Source organism: Schistocerca piceifrons, unplaced genomic scaffold (genome assembly GCF_021461385.2).
Source record: "Schistocerca piceifrons isolate TAMUIC-IGC-003096 unplaced genomic scaffold, iqSchPice1.1 HiC_scaffold_397, whole genome shotgun sequence".
NCBI classification, from domain to species: Eukaryota; Metazoa; Arthropoda; class Insecta; order Orthoptera; family Acrididae; genus Schistocerca; species Schistocerca piceifrons.
In genome coordinates, this window is record NW_025728622.1 from 119,785 (window position 1) to 129,695 (window position 9,911).

The following is a 9,911-nucleotide window of genomic DNA, read 5'->3' on the forward strand; positions in this document are numbered from 1 at the left end:
AGCCTGCTGCGGTGGCCGGGAATCGAACCCGGATCAACTGCTTGCAAGGCAACTATGCTGACCTTTACACCACCACCGCACAACCGGGCGCCCCCACGCCGCGCTGTGTCGGCTTCCCGCCAGTCGGCAGCGGCCGAAGGTGATCGTAGCCCTAGGCGCATTACGAGGTAGGCTAGGGGAGCACATGCAGATGCATTCGCACGGCGTATCCATGCACATTTCGCACCCTTTGGCAAGAGTCGGCGCCGGCGACGCAAGAGGACGCAGAGGACGGCGTTCTGGCGGCATTTTTAGGCAGTACAGTGCAGGATTCAGCGTCTGCAGCATTTTCTCGACAGAATGCTACGGCGCTTGACGGCAGTCCCACGTTATCTCGAGACATCTGCTCGGGAAGCAGCGAAAGATTGCTACTGGTCTGAGCATCGGTGGTTCAGTGGTCCGCCCACGCTCTGAAGCGGCGCCCGTCTCTCTCGCGGCCATCCCGTATAAGATGTCCTACATACGGGAGTACTTTTTAACGAGGAGCTACGCTCTGTCAACGGCTACCGACAGACACAGGACCGCCCGCGGACTCTACGTTGCCCTGACTGGACAACCTCCGCGTCATAAACTGGTGTTCCGGAACCCTACAGTGGAATGGGTGAACGTGTGGGCAAACATCAACAACCCGGTGTTGCCGTCGGATGTCAGTGCGCTCTGGTTTAAGATCGTCAACAACACCCTAGCGACGAACCAGCGGCTTGCCGACATTCATCTCCTTCCCTCTGCCAACTGTGGTAGATGTGGTGCTGTGGACACACGGGAACATCGTTTTGAGTGTGCATCGGTGTCGACGGTATGGCGGCTGTGTCAACGAATGGTCGCCCACATTAATCGAACGCCTCCTCACCTTGTGACTGTTCGTCGTGTGATAGTGCCTAACTTCAAAGCTTTCCCGCGGACGAAAAATAACGCCACTGTCTGGATCTTAGGGCATACGATTTATGCCCTTATCGATATGGCCGTCACTGATACTGTGATTTACCTGGATTATTTGTGGGCCCAGTATATGACACTGAAGGATTGCGTTCACTTTCGCGAACTGTTTGCGAATTTTTTGAAGGCGGCCTTGGATTACGGCTATGAAATGGAACTGCGGCAAACACCTTGAACTGAGATTTACTGAGCTGACGCGTTCTATTTTTACTTTCTTTTTCCTTCTTTTCTTTGTTTTATTTGCGTTATGGTTGGTGACTTGTGCCACACCCACACTACGGGTCGTTCTGGTTTTATCTCCAAGGGAGGAATGTCCTTTTACTTTTGAGGAATTTTATTTTGTTCACAAGACTTCATGGGTATTTTAGAAGATACAGCCTGTTTGTGTGGAACATTCATAGTTGCAGGAGTGTTTTTTTTCCAATCTCTTAAATTCTGTTTCCGGACTGTCGCGATTTCATTTTATTACTTTCCTGTGATTTCTGTTTCTTTCGTGTGATGCACACATCGACATAAACTGTCATGTTGTGCTGTTGTCCTGCGTTGCCACCTGTTTTGTAACAACTCTCTGCTACATCGGAGTGACTGACGTTAGTCAGGAGGGACAATATATTTTTCTTTTAAGCGGAATATGAGTTTAGTTGAACTACGAGCAGAAGAGTTGAACCAGCGGAGGAAAGAAGACCGTCCACGAATTCCGCGATAAAATTTTTCTTAGTTCTCCATTTTTCTGTGGAAGAAGACACCACACTAACTGAGCAGAAGATGATTTTGTTTTAAGTTATACCACTGTTCCACGAAGTTCGACAGTCCAGCAAATATAGCGATGAAGCTCGCCGAAGAAGGCATATTTTGGTGAGAGTAAGGAGGGCTATAAGGGGAGTTGGGAGGCCAAAAAAAAAAAAAAAAAAAAAAAAAAAAAAAAAAAAAAAAAAAAAAAAGTGGTAGAATGCTCGCCTGCCACGCGGGCGGCCCGGGTTCGATTCCCGGCCGATGCATCGTTTTGCTTTTCCCGCGGTGCCGTGTGGCTTGCGCGCTTGAGATGCACGATCCACAAGAATGTATAGCGGGATTCCCTTGAGAAGAACCGAGAACGCAGCACGCGCGGTTCCCCACTCAGACGCTCGCGTCATGTTCTGCGGACTGGCGTCGGCCTGGCCTCACAAGTTGCTGTGTCCAGGTGCCTCCGAGGCAATGAACTTGAACGACGGGGAGTACTGCCCATCGTTGCAAAAGCTGCAGCACCACCACAATCAACTGGGCCGGCAATGCACGTGTAGCAACAGAACACGTTATCCACCAAGTAGTGTATCTCTGCGTCTAACAATGGGTACGCTACTTGCCCAGTTCCCAGGACCAACGGTCCGCCCCGTGCCTCGGTAGCGCAGTAGTCAGCGCGTAAGTCTCATAATTTTAAGGTCGTGAGTTCGATCCTCACCCGGGGCATTTAATTTTCTGTGACTCACGGTGGTGCTGTCGCTAGGGCTCGAACTTATTTCTTGTTTGTTATCCACAACGTTTCAACGCTTCAGAGAGAAAATTTATACTTCCTGTTATTGATACTGACAGCTTTCCTTTTCCTCTTCTCCCAGTAGAGCATGAAGCCAAAAGCATTGCTCTGAGACTTTTGAGGTGCGCGCCTTGCCAGCCAGTATGCGCAATGACGTTCGCAAAGAGAGAAGGGTGCGAGAGACCATCCGATCCGTCGAACGGACGCCCAAATCCGGTGAGATCTAGTGGCTAGGATGCCTGGCTATCACCCCGGAGGCCCGGGCTCGATTGCCGGAACCGGAACGGAATTTTTTCCACACGAATCGTCTCAAGTTTCAGCAGTGCGTGCTGCCGTTTCCCGTCCTGCTCGCAGTACAGCTACTGTTTCGTGACCGCCAGCAGAACATAGACGGGCGAAGCAGACACACGGTGACCCTAGAAGTGGCGTGTGGCTTCATGCGACGTGTTTCCAGCGTAGGGCTGAGCAACCGTCCGCGTCGAGGCCCGTTAGCTCAGTTGGTTAGAGCGTCGTGCTAATAACGCGAAGGTCGTGGTGTTCGATCCCCCCACGGGCCAGTAGGCTTTTACTACTACGAAAAGGCAGCGCCGATTTCAGCTGGCGAGTGTGATGACCAAAAGATCATCGCCGTGCGTGGACGTTGGCAGAGGATCCGAACCCGACTCGTCGGGAAGCGCTGCAGCATTCGCTCGGCAATGGTCACAATATGTTGAATACGCTGGTTCTCATACGGCAAAGAGAAAATGAAAGAAAATGCCCGATTGCCGACGTGTAACAACTTTGGCCCTTGTCAGTGCTTGGGCGGGTGACCGCATGGGAACACAGGGTACTGTTGGCAATTTTGCTTCCTATTTTTCTTTCTCCTTTGTTTTCGCAGCTGCAGACCGATTCAGTGAGGGAGACGCCACCGTGAAATGAAGGGGCGTGCTGTGTGTCCACCGCCTCGCCTCTCCCTGCCTCTCTCAGTCGTTTCTCGTGCTTGTCGTTTTGATATAGGCCGACTGGAGAGCGTCAGCTCTCGCGTCAGCTGAGCAAAGTCGAGACAAGTCGAGACACACTGTAGGCTGGTCTGCAGCGAGTAAGAGGGAGAAAGAACATTAATTTAACGGCGCGTGGCAAAAGTACTCATACGCAAAGCTGAAAGCCTGCTGCGGTGGCCGGGAATCGAACCCGGATCAACTGCTTGCAAGGCAACTATGCTGACCTTTTACACCACCACCGCACAACCGGGCGCCCCCACGCCGCGCTGTGTCGGCTCCCGCCAGTCGGCAGCGGCCGAAGGTGATCGTAGCCCTAGGGCGCATTACGAGGTAGGCTAGGGGAGCACATGCAGATGCATTCGCACGGCGTATCCATGCACATTTCGCACCCTTTGGCAAGAGTCGGCGCCGGCGACGCAAGAGGACGCAGAGGACGGCGTTCTGGCGGCATTTTTAGGCAGTACAGTGCAGGATTCAGCGTCTGCAGCATTTTCTCGACAGAATGCTACGGCGCTTGACGGCAGTCCCACGTTATCTCGAGACATCTGCTCGGGAAGCAGCGAAAGATTGCTACTGGTCTGAGCATCGGTGGTTCAGTGGTCCGCCCACGCTCTGAAGCGGCGCCCGTCTCTCTCGCGGCCATCCCGTATAAGATGTCCTACATACGGGAGTACTTTTTAACGAGGAGCTACGCTCTGTCAACGGCTACCGACAGACACAGGACCGCCCGCGGACTCTACGTTGCCCTGACTGGACAACCTCCGCGTCATAAACTGGTGTTCCGGAACCCTACAGTGGAATGGGTGAACGTGTGGGCAAACATCAACAACCCGGTGTTGCCGTCGGATGTCAGTGCGCTCTGGTTTAAGATCGTCAACAACACCCTAGCGACGAACCAGCGGCTTGCCGACATTCATCTCCTTCCCTCTGCCAACTGTGGTAGATGTGGTGCTGTGGACACACGGGAACATCGTTTTGAGTGTGCATCGGTGTCGACGGTATGGCGGCTGTGTCAACGAATGGTCGCCCACATTAATCGAACGCCTCCTCACCTTGTGACTGTTCGTCGTGTGATAGTGCCTAACTTCAAAGCTTTCCCGCGGACGAAAAATAACGCCACTGTCTGGATCTTAGGGCATACGATTTATGCCCTTATCGATATGGCCGTCACTGATACTGTGATTTACCTGGATTATTTGTGGGCCCAGTATATGACACTGAAGGATTGCGTTCACTTTCGCGAACTGTTTGCGAATTTTTGAAGGCGGCCTTGGATTACGGGCTATGAAATGGAACTGCGGCAAACACCTTGAACTGAGATTTACTGAGCTGACGCGTTCTATTTTTACTTTCTTTTTCCTTCTTTTCTTTGTTTTATTTGCGTTATGGTTGGTGACTTGTGCCACACCCACACTACGGGTCGTTCTGGTTTTATCTCCAAGGGAGGAATGTCCTTTTACTTTGAGGAATTTTATTTTGTTCACAAGACTTCATGGGTATTTTAGAAGATACAGCCGTTTGTGTGGAACATTCATAGTTGCAGGAGTGTTTTTTTTCCAATCTCTTAAATTCTGTTTCCGGACTGTCGCGATTTCATTTTATTACTTTCCTGTGATTTCTGTTTCTTTCGTGTGATGCACACATCGACATAAACTGTCATGTTGTGCTGTTGTCCTGCGTTGCCACCTGTTTTGTAACAACTCTCTGCTACATCGGAGTGACTGACGTTAGTCAGGAGGGACAATATATTTTTCTTTTAAGCGGAATATGAGTTTAGTTGAACTACGAGCAGAAGAGTTGAACCAGCGGAGGAAAGAAGACCGTCCACGAATTCCGCGATAAAATTTTTCTTAGTTCTCCATTTTTCTGTGGAAGAAGACACCACACTAACTGAGCAGAAGATGATTTTGTTTTAAGTTATACCACTGTTCCACGAAGTTCGACAGTCCAGCAAATATAGCGATGAAGCTCGCCGAAGAAGGCATATTTTGGTGAGAGTAAGGAGGGCTATAAGGGGAGTTGGGAGGCCAAAAAAAAAAAAAAAAAAAAAAAAAAAAAAAAAAAAAAAAAAAAAAAAAAGTGGTAGAATGCTCGCCTGCCACGCGGGCGGCCCGGGTTCGATTCCCGGCCGATGCATCGTTTTGCTTTTCCCGCGGTGCCGTGTGGCTTGCGCGCTTGAGATGCACGATCCACAAGAATGTATAGCGGGATTCCCTTGAGAAGAACCGAGAACGCAGCACGCGCGGTTCCCCACTCAGACGCTCGCGTCATGTTCTGCGGACTGGCGTCGGCCTGGCCTCACAAGTTGCTGTGTCCAGGTGCCTCCGAGGCAATGAACTTGAACGACGGGGAGTACTGCCCATCGTTGCAAAAGCTGCAGCACCACCACAATCAACTGGGCCGGCAATGCACGTGTAGCAACAGAACACGTTATCCCACCAAGTAGTGTATCTCTGCGTCTAACAATGGGTACGCTACTTGCCCAGTTCCCAGGACCAACGGTCCGCCCCGTGCCTCGGTAGCGCAGTAGTCAGCGCGTAAGTCTCATAATTTTAAGGTCGTGAGTTCGATCCTCACCCGGGGCATTTAATTTTCTGTGACTCACGGTGGTGCTGTCGCTAGGGCTCGAACTTATTTCTTGTTTGTTATCCACAACGTTTCAACGCTTCAGAGAGAAAATTTATACTTCCTGTTATTGATACTGACAGCTTTCCTTTTCCTCCTTCTCCCAGTAGAGCATGAAGCCAAAAGCATTGCTCTGAGACTTTTGAGGTGCGCGCCTTGCCAGCCAGTATGCGCAATGACGTCGCAAAGAGAGAAGGGTGCGAGAGACCATCCGATCCGTCGAACGGACGCCCAAATCCGGTGAGATCTAGTGGCTAGGATGCCTGGCTATCACCCCGGAGGCCCGGGCTCGATTGCCGGAACCGGAACGGAATTTTTTCCACACGAATCGTCTCAAGTTTCAGCAGTGCGTGCTGCCGTTTCCCGTCCTGCTCGCAGTACAGCTACTGTTTCGTGACCGCCAGCAGAACATAGACGGGCGAAGCAGACACACGGTGACCCTAGAAGTGGCGTGTGGCTTCATGCGACGTGTTTCCAGCGTAGGGCTGAGCAACCGTCCGCGTCGAGGCCCGTTAGCTCAGTTGGTTAGAGCGTCGTGCTAATAACGCGAAGGTCGTGGGTTCGATCCCCCCACGGGCCAGTAGACTTTTACTACTACGAAAAGGCAGCGCCGATTTCAGCTGGCGAGTGTGATGACCAAAGATCATCGCCGTGCGTGGACGTTGGCAGAGGATCCGAACCCGACTCGTCGGGAAGCGCTGCAGCATTCGCTCGGCAATGGTCACAATATGTTGAATACGCTGGTTCTCATACGGCAAAGAGAAAATGAAAGAAAATGCCCGATTGCCGACGTGTAACAACTTTGGCCCTTGTCAGTGCTTGGGCGGGTGACCGCATGGGAACACAGGGTACTGTTGGCAATTTTGCTTCCTATTTTTCTTTCTCCTTTGTTTTCGCAGCTGCAGACCGATTCAGTGAGGGAGACGCCACCGTGAAATGAAGGGGCGTGCTGTGTGTCCACCGCCTCGCCTCTCCCTGCCTCTCTCAGTCGTTTCTCGTGCTTGTCGTTTTGATATAGGCCGACTGGAGAGCGTCAGCTCTCGCGTCAGCTGAGCAAAGTCGAGACAAGTCGAGACACACTGTAGGCTGGTCTGCAGCGAGTAAGAGGGAGAAAGAACATTAATTTAACGGCGCGTGGCAAAAGTACTCATACGCAAAGCTGAAAGCCTGCTGCGGTGGCCGGGAATCGAACCCGGATCAACTGCTTGCAAGGCAACTATGCTGACCTTTACACCACCACCGCACAACCGGGCGCCCCCACGCCGCGCTGTGTCGGCTTCCCGCCAGTCGGCAGCGGCCGAAGGTGATCGTAGCCCTAGGCGCATTACGAGGTAGGCTAGGGGAGCACATGCAGATGCATTCGCACGGCGTATCCATGCACATTTCGCACCCTTTGGCAAGAGTCGGCGCCGGCGACGCAAGAGGACGCAGAGGACGGCGTTCTGGCGGCATTTTTAGGCAGTACAGTGCAGGATTCAGCGTCTGCAGCATTTTCTCGACAGAATGCTACGGCGCTTGACGGCAGTCCCACGTTATCTCGAGACATCTGCTCGGGAAGCAGCGAAAGATTGCTACTGGTCTGAGCATCGGTGGTTCAGTGGTCCGCCCACGCTCTGAAGCGGCGCCCCGTCTCTCTCGCGGCCATCCCGTATAAGATGTCCTACATACGGGAGTACTTTTTAACGAGGAGCTACGCTCTGTCAACGGCTACCGACAGACACAGGACCGCCCGCGGACTCTACGTTGCCCTGACTGGACAACCTCCGCGTCATAAACTGGTGTTCCGGAACCCTACAGTGGAATGGGTGAACGTGTGGGCAAACATCAACAACCCGGTGTTGCCGTCGGATGTCAGTGCGCTCTGGTTTAAGATCGTCAACAACACCCTAGCGACGAACCAGCGGCTTGCCGACATTCATCTCCTTCCCTCTGCCAACTGTGGTAGATGTGGTGCTGTGGACACACGGGAACATCGTTTTGAGTGTGCATCGGTGTCGACGGTTATGGCGGCTGTGTCAACGAATGGTCGCCCACATTAATCGAACGCCTCCTCACCTTGTGACTGTTCGTCGTGTGATAGTGCCTAACTTCAAAGCTTTCCGCGGACGAAAAAATAACGCCACTGTCTGGATCTTAGGGCATACGATTTATGCCCTTATCGATATGGCCGTCACTGATACTGTGATTTACCTGGATTATTTGTGGGCCCAGTATATGACACTGAAGGATTGCGTTCACTTTCGCGAACTGTTTGCGAATTTTTTGAAGGCGGCCTTGGATTACGGCTATGAAATGGAACTGCGGCAAACACCTTGAACTGAGATTTACTGAGCTGACGCGTTCTATTTTTACTTTCTTTTTCCTTCTTTTCTTTGTTTTATTTGCGTTATGGTTGGTGACTTGTGCCACACCCACACTACGGGTCGTTCTGGTTTTATCTCCAAGGGAGGAATGTCCTTTTACTTTTGAGGAATTTTATTTTGTTCACAAGACTTCATGGGTATTTTAGAAGATACAGCCTGTTTGTGTGGAACATTCATAGTTGCAGGAGTGTTTTTTTTCCAATCTCTTAAATTCTGTTTCCGGACTGTCGCGATTTCATTTTATTACTTTCCTGTGATTTCTGTTTCTTTCGTGTGATGCACACATCGACATAAACTGTCATGTTGTGCTGTTGTCCTGCGTTGCCACCTGTTTTGTAACAACTCTCTGCTACATCGGAGTGACTGGACGTTAGTCAGGAGGGACAATATATTTTTCTTTTAAGCGGAATATGAGTTTAGTTGAACTACGAGCAGAAGAGTTGAACCAGCGGAGGAAAGAAGACCGTCCACGAATTCCGCGATAAAATTTTTCTTAGTTCTCCATTTTTCTGTGGAAGAAGACACCACACTAACTGAGCAGAAGATGATTTTGTTTTAAGTTATACCACTGTTCCACGAAGTTCGACAGTCCAGCAAATATAGCGATGAAGCTCGCCGAAGAAGGCATATTTTGGTGAGAGTAAGGAGGGCTATAAGGGGAGTTGGGAGGCCAAAAAAAAAAAAAAAAAAAAAAAAAAAAAAAAAAAAAAAAAAAAAAAAAAAAAAGTGGTAGAATGCTCGCCTGCCACGCGGGCGGCCCGGGTTCGATTCCGGCCGATGCATCGTTTTGCTTTTCCCGCGGTGCCGTGTGGCTTGCGCGCTTGAGATGCACGATCCACAAGAATGTATAGCGGGATTCCCTTGAGAAGAACCGAGAACGCAGCACGCGCGGTTCCCCACTCAGACGCTCGCGTCATGTCTGCGGACTGGCGTCGGCCTGGCCTCACAAGTTGCTGTGTCCAGGTGCCTCCGAGGCAATGAACTTGAACGACGGGGAGTACTGCCCATCGTTGCAAAAGCTGCAGCACCACCACAATCAACTGGGCCGGCAATGCACGTGTAGCAACAGAACACGTTATCCACCAAGTAGTGTATCTCTGCGTCTAACAATGGGTACGCTACTTGCCCAGTTCCCAGGACCAACGGTCCGCCCCGTGCCTCGGTAGCGCAGTAGTCAGCGCGTAAGTCTCATAATTTTAAGGTCGTGAGTTCGATCCTTCACCCGGGGCATTTAATTTTCTGTGACTCACGGTGGTGCTGTCGCTAGGGCTCGAACTTATTTCTTGTTTGTTATCCACAACGTTTCAACGCTTCAGAGAGAAAATTTATACTTCCTGTTATTGATACTGACAGCTTTCCTTTTCCTCTTCTCCCAGTAGAGCATGAAGCCAAAAGCATTGCTCTGAGACTTTTGAGGTGCGCGCCTTGCCAGCCAGTATGCGCAATGACGTTCGCAAA

The 9,911-nt window shown here is 51.1% G+C and overlaps 8 non-coding genes across 8 annotated transcripts; 5 read left to right on the forward strand and 3 right to left on the reverse strand.

Annotated features, from left to right (window-relative positions):
* Nucleotides 1-7: 7 nt before the first annotated feature.
* Trnaa-ugc lies at nt 8-79 on the reverse strand. Its single transcript has one exon. It is a non-coding gene; the product is annotated as a tRNA-Ala (tRNA).
* Nucleotides 80-2,348: 2,269 nt separating this feature from the next.
* On the forward strand, nt 2,349-2,421 carry Trnam-cau. The gene has a single exon. It is a non-coding gene; the product is annotated as a tRNA-Met (tRNA).
* Nucleotides 2,422-2,967: 546 nt separating this feature from the next.
* Trnai-aau lies at nt 2,968-3,042 on the forward strand. Its single transcript has one exon. It is a non-coding gene; the product is annotated as a tRNA-Ile (tRNA).
* Nucleotides 3,043-3,634: 592 nt separating this feature from the next.
* Trnaa-ugc lies at nt 3,635-3,707 on the reverse strand. The gene has a single exon. It is a non-coding gene; the product is annotated as a tRNA-Ala (tRNA).
* A 2,270-nt stretch (nt 3,708-5,977) lies between these two features.
* Trnam-cau lies at nt 5,978-6,050 on the forward strand. Its single transcript has one exon. It is a non-coding gene; the product is annotated as a tRNA-Met (tRNA).
* A 546-nt stretch (nt 6,051-6,596) lies between these two features.
* Trnai-aau lies at nt 6,597-6,670 on the forward strand. Its single transcript has one exon. It is a non-coding gene; the product is annotated as a tRNA-Ile (tRNA).
* A 591-nt stretch (nt 6,671-7,261) lies between these two features.
* Trnaa-ugc lies at nt 7,262-7,333 on the reverse strand. The gene has a single exon. It is a non-coding gene; the product is annotated as a tRNA-Ala (tRNA).
* Nucleotides 7,334-9,609: 2,276 nt separating this feature from the next.
* On the forward strand, nt 9,610-9,683 carry Trnam-cau. Its single transcript has one exon. It is a non-coding gene; the product is annotated as a tRNA-Met (tRNA).
* The last annotated feature ends 228 nt before the right edge of the window (nt 9,684-9,911 follow it).